The sequence below is a fragment of the Hyperolius riggenbachi genome, chromosome 1 (assembly GCF_040937935.1).
Source record: "Hyperolius riggenbachi isolate aHypRig1 chromosome 1, aHypRig1.pri, whole genome shotgun sequence".
In the NCBI taxonomy this organism is placed as follows: Eukaryota; Metazoa; Chordata; class Amphibia; order Anura; family Hyperoliidae; genus Hyperolius; species Hyperolius riggenbachi.
Genome location: NC_090646.1, coordinates 539,419,017 through 539,438,580, shown reverse-complemented (window position 1 = coordinate 539,438,580; position 19,564 = coordinate 539,419,017).

The following is a 19,564-nucleotide window of genomic DNA, read 5'->3' as shown; positions in this document are numbered from 1 at the left end:
CCAAAAATGGGGTATAGAGACACGTAATGCCTCCAAAAATCATCTAATAGGTCTCCTACCAAACTGAATGACAGTGAGATCAGGTAAGAAATATAGACCATGGGATCCCCCACATGGATTACATTTTACATTCTGGAAATTCATACTCCCATATGGGGTGGTGGCCATGGATTTGAGCACCCACAGGGCATCATTCGTACGAATCGATACCTCTGGGCCCCCCTCCCCCCAAGGCACACCCCTACCCATGCCAGCCTCTATCCACAATTGTAGATGCCCCTCATAACAATATTGTTTAAGACAGTATCAGATGTGAATGAAAAATAGTAGGTTATTATCACATAACAACGACGGAAGCATAAATCATGAGTTATTTAGGAAGCAATTTAGATCTATATCAATATTGAGCCCAGCTGGCTCAAGGGTATCCAACTCATAGATGTTTTTTGTTTCCAATTTGGAAAGTTCCCGGATTTTATTGCAGCCTCGCCAGGAGGGCTGCAATTTCTCCAGGCCAACCATACTCATGTTTTTCAGTTTACAGGAGCGATTACCTACAAAATGTCTTGGTACACTATGGTTAGTGTGTCCCTTTTCGATCTTGTAGTAATGCTCTCCCAATCGTTCTTTCAATTCCCTACTAGTGCGTCCTATGTACTGTTTGCCACATTCACAGGTCAGACAGTACACCACAAACTTGGTGGTACAAGTGATGAACCCCCTGACCCCGAACTTGCGGCTATTAGCAGTCGATACAACCGATGATACCTTTTTAGTGACTCCTGCCTGACATAATCTGCATGTTCTACAAGGGTAGTAGCCATCTTGTTGCCATGGATTTTTGGTTTTATTAGGTGGATTAACACAGATAGGAGCCAAATAGGACTTCAAATTGTTAGCCCTTCTATAAATAAATTGTGGATTGCTAGGCAATATGGAACCCAACTGTGCATCCGCTTTGAGTATGCTCCAATGTCGTTTAACGATTTTTTCCAGTTCTCGATATTGTTGACTGAAGCCTGTTATGAATGGCACAGACTTCATATCTCTATCCTTAGAGGTCTTAACAAAAGTCTGATGTCTATCAATCATAGCTACCTGAATAAGTTGCTCATCAATGTAGGTTGGGTCATATCCCTTTTGCACAAAACGCTGTTTCAGTGTTTCAGACTGTTCCAAAAAATCATTATGGTGGGAACAGTTTCTCCTCATTCTGAGGAACTGTCCTTTGGGGACTGCTTTGACCCAATTAGGGTGATGACAACTATCTAACCCGATGAAGCCGTTACGGTCCGTTGTCTTAAAAAACGTGCGCGTCCAAATTTTGGATATGCCCTTGTGCACTTCAAGATCCAAGAAGTGCACTTTGGTATCACTGGTATCAATGGAGAAAAGGGGAACTAGTGCTGGTCTGTGTATCAGCCAAGCGCCTCTGATACACAGACCAGCCCTAGTTCCCCTTTTCTCCATTAAATTGCCTAATGAAGTGGGAGTTTGCCCGTGAAACGTGTTGTATATTGGAGCTACAATTAAATGTTATTTTTTATTATTGAAATAACGTTTCCTAGTCTGTTTCTTGTAGAGGGAGGTAAGTCCACCAATTTACCCCTTTTTTAAACTGTTTTTAAATGTTTTTACTCTACATTGGCGCCTCTTTTCAAAACCTCTGCATGCACTCCCTCAGAGGGGCTCACAACCTAATCCCTACCATAGTCATATGTATGTATTGTGTAGTGCATGTAGCATAGTCTAGGGCCAATTAAGGGGGAAGCCAATTAACTGCTGTATATTTTTGGGACGCGGGAGGAAACTGGAGTGCCTGGAGGAAACCCACACAGGCATGAAGAGAGCATACAAACTCCATTAGAGATGTTCACCTGGCTGGGATTCAAACCAGGGACCCAGCGCTTCAAGGCAAGAGTGCTAACCGCTACACCACCATGCTGCTGATTTTTAATAAAGTATTTACTCATGAGATCCATTTTTGTAAATATTGATAAGTCAATTTTATTAACTTAATTTACATTTTTTCTTATTTAATGCATTTTACAATTTCAATTAATTGTTAGAATTATAAATTATAACAATCATCATGTATCCTTTAATTTGTTAAGTTTACTTTTTTTTTTGCAATTTGTTTATGTGTAAATTTCAAATGCAATTGTTTGTAAAAAAAAATAATAATAATTATAATTAAATACCATCAATAAGAAATTAGTTTACTGGTGATTTGAAATAGAAGCCTTTTATTTTTTAAAGATTCTTTATTTTATTTTGAAGAAGAAAAAGCATTTTAAACAAAACAACAACAAGTGGTTCATCACAGTCTTGAACAAAATAAATACAGATAACAATAGCACTTAGTGGGGAGGGGCATTCCTAGCCACAGGTCAGATATAACATTCCAAACTATTGTGCACAACAGTTAAAATCCTAAACCCGGGAGCCTATCCCTTCCCCCACTATTAATGCTTAAAGAGTAAAACTGTAGTGTTACCACTATTAAACAGAGTATATGAAGAGGGGTAAGGGGAAAGAAAGAAAGAGGGGGAAGGAAAGAAAACCAGAGGAAAGGAGAGAAATAGAATGGGTCCTCTGAAGACCAGATCCAGAGAACCCATTAGAGTGAAATAAAGAAGGAAAGATTTATAGAAAGATCTGCGCCGGGCCGAACCCAAATAGACCTCACATGATCTAGTAAAAAACTCAAGTTTATGAGGAAAAATGTGGAATCACCCCATTACGAAGGGGAAAATGTAAAATATTTATGTATCCTGCGGAATTTGTAGGTATTCTTCTGATTCTAGAAACATATCCCAGTGAATCCATGTACGTGAGAAGGCCTCGTCCCTATCGTGTAAGGTGTGGGTCAAAGACTCCATCTGATAGACAAACTTTATCTCATTGATCCATTCCCTTATTGAAGGCACAGATTGTGATTTCCAGTGGCGAGCAATAAGGACTCTTGCAGCTTGGATCAAATGGCGAGAAAGAGAGCGCTTGAATTTTTAAAAGGGTCTTGGGGTATTATGGAGCAAGTAGTATGAGGGATCTTCAATCGGATCTCCGTCTGTTAAAATTTTAATGTATTTCTGGATTGATTGCCAAAATGGTTTTATAGCTTCGCAGTCCCAGAATATATGGGTTAATGAACCTACTGCATTGTCACATCGCCAACATTGAGAGCTAGTATTAGGGAAGATTTTATTTAATCTGCTCGGAGTCAGGTACCACCTCGACAAGATTTTATAATTGGACTCTTTGATCCGAGAGGACATTGAGGCAGATTGATTTAGCGTGAGTATCTTCTGCCAACGCTCATCAGAAAATACACAGTTAAGTTCTGATTCCCATTTAGATTTGAGTTCTAGCGACCAGGTGGTATCTGAGAGCAGAAGTTGATATAACTGGGAAAGCGTTTTTTTAATGGTGCCCTTAGATAAACATAAATTCTCAAAAGTAGAGAGTGGTCTAGAAAGTTGCTCCCTATTTCCCAGAGAACTGAGAAAGTGGACAAATTGCATGTGACTCCATTCGTCCAAAAATGGACATGAACGTGAGTCACGTATCTGTGAGAGTGGGATCCAAGCTTTATTTTGTATGAGGTCACGGCATCTAATTATGTCACCCATTCTCCAGCAGGCATAGCTTTGAGAAGAATAGCCTGGGGGGAATAATGGGTTGTTTAGTAAGGGAACCATAGGGGAAGGCCAAGGAGATAAATCTGGGAGATGGCAGACCCTAAAGAGAGCATTTAAGGTGGAGTTCACAGAGAGGTATTCATTTTGTATTTTAAAAGAGGACCAAGGATAAACACAAAGCTCCGTGCCAACAAGATCTTGCTCCAGTTGTACCCATCTTTTCTGATTGGAGTTCCTGTGCCAGTCAACTAGGCGAGTCAAGGATGCTGCGGAGTGATATTTTCCCATGTCCGGTACAGCTAAACCACCAGAATCTTTGGGCAGAACAAGTGCAGTGTAACGGATGCGTGGGGGCCTGCGTTTCCAGATGAACCGTGCAAACCGCTTCCGTAAAGTCTTAAAGTGTTCCGCTGGCAAGACTATTGGTATGGTTTGGTAAAGGTATAGTATTCTTGGTAAAATGTTCATTTTTATAATGTTGATCCTTCCTAACCAGGAAAAGCAAGGTTTGTCCCAACGCTGTAGATCGGAAGTTAGAGTTTGGGTCAAAGGGACAAAATTGAGTCTGTACAAATCATTAATAGAAGCCTTTTAAAGGATCAATAAAGGGAAAATGATTATTAAACACACCTGCATAATAATACATACATACATACATGCATAATTATCCTTTAAACAATAATTAATTTTCAAAAGTCCATTTACTGACCATGGATGTAGACTTTTACATACACAATTAGGCCCAGTGCACACCAAAAACCTCTAGCAGATCTGCAAAACGCTAGGGGTTTTTGAAGCAGATTTCAGAGCGATTCTAGGCATGTGGAGAGAGTTTTTCTAAACATGTCTAGCGTTTTTTGCAGCGTTTTTGTGTAGCAGAGTTCAAATATTGTTACAATAAAGCTGTTACTGAACAGCTACTGTAACAAAAACGCCTGGAAAAAGGTTCTGATCTAGCGTTTTTCAGAGCTGTTTTCCACTTTCCTATACTTTAACATTGAGACAGAAACGCCTCAGAAATCTAAAAAATGCTGCAGCCCCCGAGTTTACGTTTGTGGAAAAGACGATCTGCTCTGGTGTGCACCATCCCATTCACTTTCATTAGCCAAGTGATTTGCCCCCTGCAAGCATTTTAAAAAACACTTCAGAACCGCTCTGGTGTGCACCAACCCTTAAGCCCCATTCGCTCTTACAAAACGCAAAACTACGGCGATATTTGCAGGAGTGATTTTTCCGCGATTTTAGGTGGAAAAATCACTGAACACTGTGGCGATTTTGCGACGATCGCGTTTAGCGCTTCTATAGCACTGAAACGTGATTGCTGGGAAATCGCCTGAAAATGGTGCAGGTGACGCATTTGCATTTCGTGATTTTTGGCTATTTTTGGGTGATTTGCGGTGATTAGCGCAAATTGCCCAAGTAAGAATGGGCCCATAGGGTTTCATTACGCTAGCGCTTTTAAAAAGGGATAGCGTTTGAGCATTTTGCCAAAATCGCGGCAAAAGACTCTACTGTGCATGGGGCCTTAGAGTAGACCTTTTACATTCACAAAGGGTACCCTTTAATGTGCTAATGAACATCAAATCAATGCAGGACAATGGATGTACATCTACTGTATTTGACAGGTTAGTGCACCTAAAGATATTTTGCCTTATTAGTATACTACAAAGATTGTGTTAGACTTTCATATGGGGAAAAAATTGTACATACATTAAAAACTTAAAAAATATAGAAAGCATTTAACCAGTTCACCCCCAAGGGTTTTTACTCTAACGGACCAGAGCAATTTTCACTTGTCAGTGCTCCTCCCTTTTATTCCCTAATAACTTTATTATTACTTATCACAAGAAAATGATCTATACCTCGTTTTTTTCGCCACCAATTAGGCTTTCTGTGGGTAGTACATTTTGCTAAGAATTTTTTTATCCTAAATGCGTTTTAATGGGAAAAAAACAAAAAAAATGAAAAAAATAATTATTTCTCCATTTTCAGACATTATAGTTTTAAAATGAAACATTTTCGTGTGGTAAAAACAAACACTGTTTATTTGCCCAGTTGTCACGATTATTAAACCGTTTAAATTATGTCCCTATTACAATGTATGGCGACAATATATTATTTTGAAATATAGGTGTTATTTTTCTGTTTTTTTTTTTTGTTCTGGCCATAATTACAAGCCCCTATATAATAAATTAAAATTAATTTTCCCCCATAAAATATAGATTAAATATAGAGTCCCTAAGGCAACTATTTATTTATTTATTTTAAGCTAATTTTTATTTACAAGTGTTTTTTTTTTTGGGGGGGGGGGGGAGGGTTGGAAGTGTTATTTTATTAATTTTATTAATGGTGTGTAAACTGTGTATGTACTTGTGTGTATATATGTGTAATATACTTTTTGGCCACAAGATGGCGCTAGTGAACACTCTCCCGTATAGGAAGTGATCACTTTTTTTTTTTTACTTCTTATTAAACTGTAACATTTCCTGTTTTTATGAATGGACGCGGCCGCTGTTTGCGGTCGCGTCCATTCACTCCAGGCAGTGCTATTGGGTAGAGGACCGCTCGGTCCTCTTCCCCAATCACTCAGCACGGGATCCCGACGGTAATGGCGGTGGTAGCGGCGCGCACACGAGCGGAGCGGCGGCGGGAATGCGCGACGTATTAAAACGTCATGTTGCCATTAACGGACAAAAGCATGACGTTTTAATACGATACATTGCCATTAAATGGTTAATAGTCTAGAGATAAAGAATAAGTAATCTGTGAACTTTAGTTCAGCCGACCGGATCATCCGTTTTGACCAGATGTTCTTGTATCACATTGGACATCTATTTTGCCTCTAATTTCTACTGAAATAGTGTGTCTCAACAATAGTATCTTAATAAAATCAATATTATGTTTCACATTTGACATTTTAAACAAAACAATAAAGGTCAAATTACAAACCTCCTGACATAATAAGGACAACAGGAGTATAAATATGTACAAAAGTGCAGTAGTAAAAAAAAAATGAATACTTATAAAACTTGCAATTTGAGCATTATGGAAATATATAGACCATAAGACAGGAGGGTGTGAAGAAATGGAACTTGGATATTCATCAATGAAGGCTTGGGATGGAGATAAGGAATTTTAAATGAATAATGGTGGGGACCGAGATAAATGTTTTATTAAGTAACTTTTAACATGCTCTATCATAGGCATGTGGTTTTGCCTAAATAGCTACAATTGCTGTAGATAATATTTTTAATGTTTGACTGCAGATAGAATTTTATTGTGAGTTTTTAAAATACAAAAGGTTTGATAGCCTGCAATAAAATTCTGTCTGAAGTAAGTGTACTTCTACTTAAGAACACTTGGGTAGAAGTACACTTTAAAGATATTATGTACTGCAGATTTTGTTACTTTGACAAAAGACACATAACTTAATGGCATTTTACAGTGTGAATACGCTCTAGAGAAATTGTAGAGTTGTTCTTGGGAAAAGGTTAGTGGACACGTTAAAACACTGAAAACATGTTGATAGCAATCAGTATTTCCCAGTCTGCAGAGACAATGTTTTTCACGATAATAAATTGGGCGGAGACCAACACAAGTCATATCTTACAATTACTTATCCTGGGCAAAAAGATACAGAGTAATTATAAGAAAGTCTCATAATAAAGAAAAAGAGTCTTGAAGCAGTCTTCAAAAAAAAAAAAAATAATAGTCAGTTTACACCTTGAGATATTCCCAAATATTTAGGCAGTTCTCAGAGTAGGCATAGAAAGCCGTGGGAGTGGTAAGAGAAAAGTAGGTGGATGCTGCAATGTTGGTAGATGTCTTTGGAAACTGGTAGCACACTGAAACTTGGTTGTAAAATCTGTAAAATGTCATACAGCTGAAAAAACCAACAGAACCAACAGAAGTAATGATCCTTTCAACTTTTCAGCACTAAAATATTATCAATATAATTTCCTAAGCTAAATAAAACTGTTTTGCTTCCTATTTACATTGCAGAAAATCTGGGTAAATTTGAATTTTTGCTTGATTGCCTCATTTGCATAGAGGAACTATAGTTTTTAGTTTTTTGCAGGAAAACAGAAAGGGACCTCAGACAATTTCTTAGCAGAACTAGTACTATTCTTATTATTTAGTATTTATATAGTGTCAACATCTTTTGCAGCACTATATAAAGTATATTATCTTGTCACCTAATTGATTTCTACTATCTGAATTCTACTATAGTCATATGTCTATGTTTGTTTGTATGGTGTAGTGTATGTATTATAGTCTAGGGCCAAATTTAGGGGGAAGCCAATTAACTTATCTGTAACTTTTTGGGATGTGGGAGGAAACCCGAGTGCCTGGAGAAAACCCACGCAGACACGGGGAGAAAATACTAACTTTGTGCAGATTGTGCCTTGAAACCTATTCTCATCTCATGCCACATGATACTCCATGTATACATTCAATGACTCACAAATCATCACATTTTGTCTATAGTTAATTTTTACATAATATGCTAACTTTTTTTTAAACAGTGCTGTACAATATCAATAAGCACTCCCCTCCCCCAAGCACAAAAGATCAGATTTTCCCCACTCCCCAAACATCCTAGATTATTCTCTTCTCAGCACCACTCATATGACTACTAGAACTAGATCCTGAACACAGTGACAAGGTTCCTAAATTACAGGATTGTCCTTTTCATAGGGCTCGGATTAAGTATATACCGGGTTATCAAGGCATCCTATAGGGTGATGATCACCACCACCTTAACTGTCAGAATCTTTGTCCATCCTTTATTTGGTCGACCAGGATATTCCAGGATAACCTGTGAAGATTCTCTGTTTTTCCCTATGGATTGATATTATTTGATGTGATCAAAACTTAACCAAGCAAGCGTAATATAGTAACATCTTCTGATTTTATTTCCTGTTTTGGTGTGGATCTCAGAGTTGTATTTGCTATAGCTATTTGGCATTGAGTATGTTTGCTTAACAGTATGTTTGCTTAACTTTTTATTTACCAGTATTCCATATTCCTTTTGCAAGTCTGATGTCCCTAGCTCTATGCCATTTATTTCATGTGGTATTGTAATATGTCCTTATCCTGCATAGTGTTAATAATTCTGCATACATGTTGTATCATCTGCAAACATGGCTACATTACTCTACATTCTATCAACTAGGCCATTGATATATACACTGAAAAGGATTGGAACTAGTACTGACCCTTGCAGGCCCCCATGATATTTTCATTCTAAGTAGGATTTGATCACTACCAATCTTTGCCTTCCATTTTTTTTTAACCAGTCCTCTAGCCACATACACATTTTATCCTAGTCCATGTATCCCCAACTTCTGCCTCAGGATATTGTGGGGAACAGTGTCAAAAGCCTTTGCAATGTACAAGTAAACTACATCCTATTGCTTTCCCAAAATCTCAATTTATGTTTACCATTTCATAAAAGCTGAGCATGCTGGTTTGACAAGACCTATATTTAGTAGACTCATGCTGATGAACTTAAATTATTCTGTACTCTGTATTTTGTATAGCCTCCCTTAGGATCTCTTCAAACACTTTAAATTGACGTTAAACTTACAGGACCATTCCTCATTCTGATTTTCTTTCTTTTCATGAAAAAGGGAAAAACATCAGCTGTATGTCAGTCGTAGGCAACAGGTTCATTTAAAAGAGAGTCACAGAAAATAAGATAAAGAGGCCTGACAATAACTGAATTATATTCTTTTAACCACTTCAGCCTACAGTATTGTTCACTTTATGCATCCTTCCAAGCAACTTTCACCTCCCATTCATTCGCCAATAACTTTATCACTTACTTATCACACTGAAATCATCTATATCTTGTTTTTTCTGCCACCATTTAGGCTTTTCTTTGGGTGGTACATTTTGCTAAGAATTATTTTATTCTAAATCCATTTTAACAGGAAGATTAAGAAAGAAATGGAAAAAAATTCATTATTTCTCAGTTTTTGACCATTATAGTTTTAAATTAATACATGCCACCATAATTAAAAACCATGTATGTTATTTGCACCGGTTATTACACCATTTAAATTATATAACAATTTATGGCGCTGATATTTTATTTGGAAATAAAGGTGCATTTTTTCAATTTGCGTCCATCACTATTTACATGCCTATAATTAAAAAAAAAAATATTAACATACTCTCTTGACATGCATATTTAAAAAGTTCAGACCCTTAGGTAACTATTTATGTTGTTTTTTTTATTGTATTTTTTTTATTAAAAATGTTATTTGATTATTTTTTTTAGTGTGGGAGGGAAACAGCTAATTTTAAATGTAATATAATGTGGGTGTAGTTTTACTATTGGCCACAAGACAGTCAAAAAGTCCTGGAAGCGAACGATCATTCCAGGAACTAGAATGAGGACGGAAAACTTTTTTTTACTCAGAAAAGAGTGAAGAGAGGCTGATAAGAGGCCGTCGGTTTTTCTGCAGGGGACTTAGATTGATGAACTCTTTGATACGTGCCATCCCTAGTTTTCTTTAAGTGCGATCATCCACAACAGAGTTATTTGTTCAATCTTCTATAAGTCCCATAGTTTCATCTTTTTTACTTTTTAATCAAATCAAGCAGAACATCCCCTCTGGTTGGTTTGGTTACTATTTGAGTTAAGTAATTGTCTTGCAGTGTTAAAGTTAAAGACTAAAGTCTGTCACTTTTGCTTTGGTATCCCAGCTAGTATCTGGATAATTGAAATAAACCATACCATTTATCCCATATTTGCTTGAGTTTTTCAGGTCCATTTCAGGGCCAGTGCAGTGTCACCTCCCTAAAGGCCACTACACAAACTAGATTAAAGTAAGTTGAGGTGGATGATAATGACAGATTCTATCAGCCCCCAATCAGGGCCGGTCAGCAATCCACCAGGCAGATGAATTCGGCTGAGCTATGGCTGAAAGCTTTGTTCTCACCGCTCAGTCCGCCCGGGGTGTAAAGTCACATCTGTGCCACCCCATCGGCAACCCCATTTGCAACAGAATGCATCATCAGCCTGTAGGCTGTCTACGAATCTATGCAACCTTGTCCCAGCGATGTCGCCCAAGTGATCAGATCCCGATCCCCGTAGAGCGACATGAATCTAGCATGTATACGGGCATTAATACTTGGCAAAGTCCCAAGTGTTGGGTGGGAAAGTAGGCTTTTTTTATTAAAGACTACAGAGGGGCTTTAAAGATGGTCACAGTTTTTTTTTTTTTTACTCTTGGAAATCAATGGGAAATCATAAGGGAGTAAAAGACAACAGCATCTTGCTAATTCCATTCCCTAATATAAAAAAAGGTTTTCAGTAAGGTAAATTAAAAAATGTATCCACAACACTTAAAGCACTGCATGGAGCCCACTACAAAAATCCCTGTTCACATTCTGTTGCTGCCTTCAGATTGATTTGTGAGAGAGGACTTGTCTAGTGAACTGGCAGCAGTGCTGTGGACTCATTTTCCTTATTCCTACAAGCCTGAAAATATTATTAAATAGCACTGCAGGGAAATACCAGGATGCTGTCAGCTTGTTCCTCTGTGCTGAGAGTGTCAGTTCGTAAACACTTCTTATGGACTTGCTGTTCACTTACAAGAAGGCTGATTTGGCAGGAAGCTGCTCATGTCTGTGAAAAATAAAGAAGTGAATTCAGCAATTCAGCTGAATGCTAAATATACAATAGCAGCCATGGCTGCTGCTTGGTTTTTTTTTAAGAAGACTAGGGCACTCTCAGTTAGAAATGAGCAGAACAGTTCTGTAAAATCCCTTTTTGTATTAGGCATTGGTATTTTATTTTTTATATGCAATTCCATTTTATTCCATTTTTTTTAACAGTTCCATTAGCAAGTTGAGTGTTCCCAAGCATTATTGCATATTTCATATACAGACAACTTCATTAGCCAGTCAGAGGGAGGAGAAAAACAAAAAAGGTAACGGTGAATACATGAAGTACCACATGGGCCCCCTCTGCTGCAGGGCCCCATATCAGCTGCTATGGCTGCTATGGCTATTGCTACATCCCTGCTTACTCACTTAAAGGAGTACTCTAGGAGACTAGGGTAAAAAGAGTTGAACTTACCTGGGGCTTCTAATGGTCCATCGCAGACGTCCAGTGCCCACACAGCCAGTCACTGATGCTCCGGTCCCCGCCGCTGGTCTGTGCCGGCGCAGTACGCTCCCAGTGACATTAGCGGGAGCGAAGACGTGCCCATGCAGGCGAAGTGGGTTTTCGACTTTAAAGTTCCGGAAGTGAACCGGCAGCGGGGACCGGAGCATTGGTGAGTGGGCACAGGACATCTGCGGGAGACCATTAGAAGCCCCAGGTAAGTTCAACTCTTTTTCCCCCTAGCCCCTACAGTACTCCTTTAACCATTTCAGCCCGCTGGGATTTTTCACCTTATGCATGAGAGCAATTTTCACCTCCCATTCATTCGCTAATAACTTTATCACTACTTAACACAATTTATTGATCTATATCTTATTTTTTCTGCCATTAATTAGGCTTTCTTTGGGTGGTACATTTTGCTAAGAATTATTTTTTTATAAATGCATTTTAACAGGATTAATAAGAAAAAATGGAAAAAATTCATTATTTCTCAGTTTTCGTCCATTATAGCTTTAAAATAATCCACGCTACCATAATTAAAACCTATGTATTTTATTTGCCCATTAGTCTCGGTTATGACACCATTTAAATTTGTCTCTATCACAATGTTTGGCGCCAATATTTTATTTACAAATAAAGGTGCATTTTTTCCATCTTGCGTCTATCACTATTTACAAGCATATAATTTAAAAAATGTTCGTAGTATACCCCCTTCACATGCATATTTAAAAAGTTCAGACCCTTAGGTAACTATTTATGTATTTTTTTTTTAATTGTAATTTTTTTTTTCAATTCAAAATTTTATTTGGGTAATATTTTGGTGTTGGAAATAAACAGTTAATTTTTAATTTTATTATATGTGTATATTTTAATGTAAAATGTATGTAGATGGAGTTTTACTATTTGGCCACAAGATGGCCACCTTGAGTTTATTTTTTTCTCCTTGTGCTTCTCGATCACCTGAAGCACAAGGGGGATAGGGAAACTTTTTTTGCAGAAAGACTGATGCCTCTAGTAAGAGAGCTTTGGTTTTTCTGCTGGGGACACGGATCATTGATCGGGAACCATGCCCGCGATCGTGCATGGGAGCGCGCTGAAGCGTGGCACCGCAGCAGAGCAAAATGTGAACCTGAGGTGAAAATAAATTGATGAGATAAAATATAATATCTACCTTTTTACTCCTAAAAATTACATTTTTAGATATCCCATGGTTTTGTTTTATATTTCAAATTTTACAGGGTGGGACGTTGCCAGACAGAAATGTAAGCAGACGTGTCTCACACAGCTCCTGCTGCAATCATGTTACCGCTGATCCTTGGGGCTAACTGGTCCTCATGATGCTACAAAGCTGCTCCGTTGCAGAGAAGAGAGTGTCCAGAGCAGTCTGCCAGTGTTTGAGATGTAAATGAGGCCACCATGCCACCAAAAAAGGGCAAAGAAGATCCAGTCCTGGCAGATACTCTCCGCAGACAAGATGGCATTGACCCGCCCAGTGGGAGACAGCAGAGACAGAGTGAGATCCAGAAAGGTGGCTGTAAAAGGGGAAAATACCACAAAGTATGAGGGAGGCAGTCTGGAGGATAAGGGGGGGGGGCATCAGAGGGGTGCACAGCTAAGGGCAGCATGGAGGACAGGATTATGCAGGCCAGAGATACAGCATGGGAAACTGACAAGGAGTCAGAAGTACTTGCTGTGGCTGCTAAGAGTAAATCATTTAACAAGGCTTCAAAGTATGCAAAGGCATCAGAACCTTTTTTTTTTTTGTGATATTTTGGAAGTGGTGAATACATGCAAAACTGCAATTGCAACTTTGTCTGAACAGACTGGTGGCTAAAGAGGAGCTTGGTTTTCTTAGGCAAGATATGTCAAATATGTGTGAGAGGACTGCTGCCCCCGAGAGTGGTGTTAGTGATATAGGATAGGGTCAATTCTTGTTTACATGACTTAAAATGTGTCATTGTCATTGCTAAATCTTATCTGATCATATAAATCTGATGCCATTGAGAACAGACTCCACAGAAATAACATGCGTATAGTTGGTCTCCTTCAGAAAAGTGTAAAGGCAGATACAACCGGATTTATTGAGAAATGGTTGCTGGATGTTTTTGGACAGGATGCCTTTAACAAGTTACAGTAGATGCTATTGAAATGTACACCGCATGCTAAAGGGGAGGGGGGGGGGGGGGGGTTCATTTGTCAGGGCACAAAAATCTCTTTCTACCCTGACTTTTAAGCTGCAGTACAAAAGCAATGTGCAAAGTTCCTTAATGGAAAGAGTTGGTTACAGAAACTGTGCTAACAATATGCTATGATCTATTGGGCCAAGCTAAAAGTCATTGCACGGAATGAAGCACATTTCTTCAAGCCCCCAACTGATACTACACTGTGGTTAAATCAAAATGAGCAGCACTTGAACATGGCAATGCCTGATGTCAACAAGTGAATTTTATCCACTGATTGCCTTCTTCTTGGATGCCGTGGATGAATATTGTTCCGTGGAGACTTACTTTGATTGCACCTGTTGAATGCTCTTCTTTTCCCTACAGGATAATCTCACTGGCTTTATTTCCCTGCTGTGGCTCATATTTTTGACTGCTTTTCTTTTATATAATGGAGGTCTTGTTGTTCCATGGGGATCTAATCCTGAAGGTTATCCTTATCTAGAAAGGAGATGGATAATTTAGGAACTATGTGTTGGAACAGTCAACCTTCATCTTTCCACTTCTGTTTGGCATGTTAGACAAAAAAATCCATCAACTGGAAAGAAGCTTCTGAGAGGGTGTAACGTCTGTTGCACTTGCACGCATGCATCCAGAGAACTGCTGCTGTTTAACACTGCAGGTTGCGGGAAGTCGTTACTGGTTTTGTTTGCACTTTTCATTTGTTTTAATTTTATATTTACGATTGGTGATATGCACATGATAATCTCTGTGTTTTGTTCTTTGTGTCTTCCCAAGGCCAACCGTCTTCTAACATCCTCCAACACCATACAGTAATGCTGCTGAGTATTTTATAATTAGAAGAGCTATTAAATCAGTAACTGAAGTGTCCATATAATATCTTCATAAAAAGCAGGTGTACAGTAAATCTCATTTTCCTCTTGACTCTAATTTTCTGTTGCTCATGCAAAATTGTCTGGGCCTGGAGTCCAGCTCTGACTCTACAGGCTTATGCGGACTAGGTACAGTTGGCTTGTCGACCCCTGATATAGCTCAATCCTTGTCCACAGGAGAGCTTTGCAGCGCCAGTGCACACCTCCAAGCAGGTTCACCACCCCTGCTCCACAGTGTGATTACAATTAATGTGTAGAAGGAGGCACTCCACAGGCTGGAACTTGCATTCAATTTGTAATAACAATGTCAGACACGACATGTTCCGCCCATAACATGTAGTGTCTGAGATTGCTATTAAAAAGTGAACTCAAGTTCCAGCCTGTGGAGTGTTCCTTTTAGACATTATTGTAATCACTCTATAAGCTTATGCACCTGACCATACATAATGTGTAAATTGAGCATTATGGGCACTGGAGTTGGGAATGGTTGGCTGGAATGAAGATCCAGGGTATGGTTAGAGCATGAGTTTGGATATCAACATATATACAGAAGTTTAAAAAAGACCTTATGGACTATTTCATCTCTCTATGTGCTGTCCTGTAAGTGTGCTATCAGAAAGGGTATTAAGAATAGTTATGTGATGATAGACAGATGTATCTGCCTGTCTGCAGGTGAGTCAGTTCTGATAAAGCCAATCTTAGATCACAGTGGGAGACGGGGAAAGTTCTCTGAGGAGGCCAAAAGTTGATGGGCCTGTTGACCACTTGTAATTTGAATTCTCATTTAGGGTGATGGAAAATGTGTTTCAAAGGGTCCAACACCTGGACTGTGGCATGCCGGAGGGGGATTCATGCCAAAAGTCCCACCAAAAATTACGTAGTTGATGCAGAGTCGGGTTTTAATCGGTAATGGGCAGAAATCACAGTACATTGCTAAATATGTGGAATAAAGGGCTGCTTTTAAATGCCCAGAGTGGTAATGTAAGGGTTATGCCCGTTTAACACTGACAGAACAAACGCCGCTTTTATCGAGATTGAGCGCTAACAGGTATGTAAGGCCCTTAAAGAGGAACTCCAGTGAAAATAATGTAATAAAAAAGTGCTTCATTTTTACAATAATTATGTATAAATGATTTAGTCAGTGTTTGCTCATTGTAAAATCTTTCCTCTCCCAGATTTACATTCTGACATTTATCACATGGTGACATTTTTACTGTGGGCAGGTTATGTAGCTGCTCCTAGCTGTTTTGGCTGTTACAGACAGCTGTAAACAGCCATTTCCTGTCTGTGAACATTGTTACATTGTGGCAGTTTGCCCAGAGTACCACGGTACCAGAGTTTCTTGTGGGAGGGGTTTCATCACAAAATCAGTTATACAGCGCCTCCTGATGGTCTGTTTGTGAAATGCAATAGATTTGTCATGTAAAAGGGGGTATCAGCTACTGATTGGGATAAAGTTCAATTCTTGGTCGGACTTTCTCTTTAAGTGTGTGTGGTGCTGCATGTGCGCTCAACTGAACGGACCAGCGTTGCTACAAGTTTTACTAAACAGACCGGCTGTGTGTACATGTGGTAGTGTAAGAGTTATGTCTGCTTCACACTGACAGACCAAACTCTGACAAACCAAATTCGGCTTTTAAGGCACCACAAACAACCGCAAAGAGTTGTTAATAGTTGACACTCTCAGGATGCGTATGAGAGATAACGGCGCTGGAGACTTGGGTGCAGGATTCAGCCAGAATATGGCTGATCCTGCTGCCGCACAAGTCCCGGCCATATTAAATACTATTCCCCATCCAGGCCGCCATGGATAGTGGGGAATGAAATAATTCGGCTTCCAGCAATTGCTGGAAGCCGAAGCCGAATTATTATGTTTTAAAAGTAACTTCAGCTCCGTCTTCTGATGGCGCTGAAGTTACTCCCTGTGCCTGCTATAGCTGTAATTCCTATTATGGCCTATGGTGGCGCCAACTGCGCCCAAATTTCCTGCGCCGCACCCAAATGTGCTGGTTTCAGCGTGTTCGCTCAGGACTTGTGCCTGCAACTGAATTAGCCAACAGCAGTAGTAGTACTGTGCAAAGCTGTGGGTATCAGTGGGCTGTGTAGTTTCACACACACAAATGCAATAGTGCTATCAGAATACAGTCTAGAGCAATGCACTGGAGTGCTACTATGCCTGCAACTTAATGGGGCAACAATAGCAGTAAGCACAGTAATACTATGCACTGCTCTGGGTGAGTGCCAGTGGGCTGTGGAGTGTTGCAAACACACAAAAAAACAGCAGAATGATGTATAAGGCACTGGCAGCCATCAAAAGGGCTTTTTGGGGTGCATTCACAGCAAGTCAGTCAGCAAGAAACAACAAAACAGGCCTAGCTAACTTTCCCTATCTCAGCAATGCACTCTCTCCCTTCCTCTCTCTAAAGCAGCCAGAGACATGAAACATGGTCGACATAACTGCGTTTTAATGGGGCCGGGAGGGGGGGTGGAGTCTGCGAGAGAGTGCAGGCTGATTGGCTGCCATGTGCCTTCTCACTGTGCTGTAAGGGGTCCAAGTTTAGCCCAATGATGAGGTATAGAGGGCAGTTCAAACATGTCATGTGCTCGCCACCCGCTGTGGACGTGAACAGCTGATATGCGCCAGATACTGTCCGCCGATGAAGCGTTCGGGCCACCTCTATTCTCCTTGTCCCAAACATTAAAAGAGAACTGTAGTGAGAGGTATATGGAGGCTGCCATATTGATTTCCTTTTAAGCAATACCAGTTACCTGGCAGCCCTGCTGAGCTGTCTGCTTGCAGAATCACACCAGAAACAAGCATGCAGCTAATCTTGTCAGATCTGACAAAAATGTCAGAAACACCTGATCTGCTGCATGCTTGTTCAGGGTCTAGGGCAAAAAGTATTAGAGGCAGAGGATAAGCAGGGCTGCCAGGCAACTGGTATTGCTTAAAAGGAAATCAATATGGCAGCCTCCATATCCCTCTCACTACAGTTCTCCTTTAAACCTTTGGAGCATCCACTGAGGAGTGGAGTTTGCAAGGCAATATTATCTCTCATGGATCACACTCTGTCAGAGTTTTCTCTAATCACACCCATTTTTATTTTTAACATTCAGGGCCCAGTCCAGCACCAAGAGCTTTTGCCTAATGATATATCTTAATATCTGGCATACAGAGTCCTATCTTTCCCTTACATCTTACCAGTATTTTGAAGGCCAGATGCTGAGTATTTTCCTTCCAAGCTGATTTTTTAAAGTTCATTTAAAAGCACACTTGAACTGAGAGGGATAAGGAGGCTGCCATATTCATTTCTATTTAAATAATGCAAATTGCCTGGTTGTCCCGCTGATCCTCTGCTTCTAACATTTTAAGCGATAGACCGTGAACAAACATGTGGATCAGGTGTTTCTGACTGGATTAGTCACATGTTTGTTTCAGGTGTGTTATTCATACTGCAGCCAAATAGATCAGGAGCACAGCCAGGCAACTAGTATTGTGTAAAAGGAAATAAATATGGAAGCCTCCATAACTCGCTCTCAGTTCAGGTGTATGAAAAGGCTTTAAAAAAGCTCTTGGGTAGAGTTGCTGGCAATATAGACATGGACAATAGCATTCTAGGTAGATTATTCTTGAACATTCTAGGTAGAATATCCCTTTTGAGGTCAGCTACTTTGCACAGCCATGTGAAGCCTTCATTGTCCAATTCTACTAAATGCTCATATATATATATTCTTTTAATTAAAGATGTAAAACCGTGGGATAGCAGAATTACCAGATATTTTGTGGTAGTTGATTTGCATGAGTTGTGTTGGACCCGTTTAATTTCCTTGGATCCAAGGGGTATATTCAGCACATCTGATGGTTTTGTTTTTATTTAGAATTTTGATAGTTCCCCATATGTTTTTAGATAAACCATTAGGTTGGGTAGGGATATAACAGTGCTTGAGGTGTAAAATAAAATATCACTAGCAAAAGCTGAAGGCTATCCTATTCCCTTTATGTTTTGGTTGTTTCTCACTCAACATTTAAGTGCCTCAAAGGTTATAATGAAATGTGATGGGGCAATCTAGCTTTGTGTCATTGGAGAAAGTAAATCAGCTCCAGCAGCTTGATAAAGAGGGATCCCTACCCCTCGAAACAGCAGTCTCTCGCTGAGGATGCTTTAAAATGCCTGATTTATTTTTTTTTTAACTAAAGCGCTTATAGCTACTTCTTAGTGGTACTGACGCTTGTTACATTTATTTGAAAATATAATTTCAACCTAGGCAAACTTAAAGCTGTATTGGCAGTTTTCTGCAATTGGATCTATACTTAAACTCATTACAGAAAGTTCAGTTAAATGTGTTGTTTTTCATTAACCTATATGCACTATTTGTTATTAGAGATGGTTCGAACCTCCGATTTTCGGTTCGCGAACCCCGGACGGGAACCTCCGCAAAAAGTTGAGTTCGCGCAAACTTTTCGTACCGCAATAGACTTCAATGGGGAGGCGAACTATGAAAATTAGAAACATTTATGCTGGCCACAAAAGTGATGGAAAAGATGTTTCAAGGGGTCTAACATCTGAGTTTTTGCATGGGGGAGTGGGATACACGCAAAAAGTCCCAGGGAAAAATCTGGGCATTTTAAGGGCAGAAATCACATTGAATGATAAATTTGAGGCCTAAAGTGTTTTAAAACATCTTGCATGTGTATACATCAATCAGGTAGTGTAATTAGTGTACTGCTTCACACTGACAGACCAAACTCAC